Here is an 828-nt window from a genome sequence, read left to right as displayed (position 1 = left end):
AGGGCCCGCAGTGTGAGAGACTGATGATGTTGCAATAGCAATATGTAAAGTCATGTCAATCATTCAGCCATATCCTCACATGAGGTATCAATATGAAAGGCTGAGTCCTAAGGTGAAAGACAACTTGTGGATGATGCCAAAAACTAATGCTGCAGCACTGGCAATCCTTCAACCTCATCCCCATAACATAGATGGAGACACCATAATCTACATGTCAACTACAAACTTTTTTAAATGAAAAAGTAGACACTACAAACTCTTCTAATAAAAAAGCACACACTACAAACTCTTCTAATAAAAAAGCACACACTACAAGATTTTGTAGTCCCAAAAAACAGACACTGCCAACTTTTCTAATGAATAAGCACATACTACAAACCATTGTAATGATAAACAAAGCAGACACTACAAACTTTTCTAATGAAAAAGCGCACACTACAAACTTTTGTAGTCTCAAAAAGCGGTCACTACAAACTTTTCTAATGAAAAAGCGCACACTACAAACCTTTGTAATGACAAAAAGCGGTCACTACAAACTTTTCTAATGACAAAAAGCAGACACTACAAACTTTGTAGTCAAGATAACCTTTTGACCTTAACTCTAACTTTGTAGTGTAAATCTAAGCTTTTGTAGTCTAAGTCCGACTTTTGTAGTCTTTTATAGTCTATCAGTAAACTTTGTAGTCTAAGTCTGACTTTTTTGTAGTCTATCAGTAAATTTGGTAGTCTTTTGTAGTGTATTAGTAAACTTTGTAGTCTTTTGTAGTCTATCAGCAAACTTTATAGTCTAAGTCTGACTTTTGTAGTCTATTATAGGGTATCAGTAAA

This window comes from Laccaria bicolor, genomic scaffold (genome assembly GCF_000143565.1).
Source record: "Laccaria bicolor S238N-H82 LACBIscaffold_28 genomic scaffold, whole genome shotgun sequence".
Classification (NCBI taxonomy): domain Eukaryota; kingdom Fungi; phylum Basidiomycota; class Agaricomycetes; order Agaricales; family Hydnangiaceae; genus Laccaria; species Laccaria bicolor.
Note: the sequence above shows the minus strand (reverse complement) of the source record.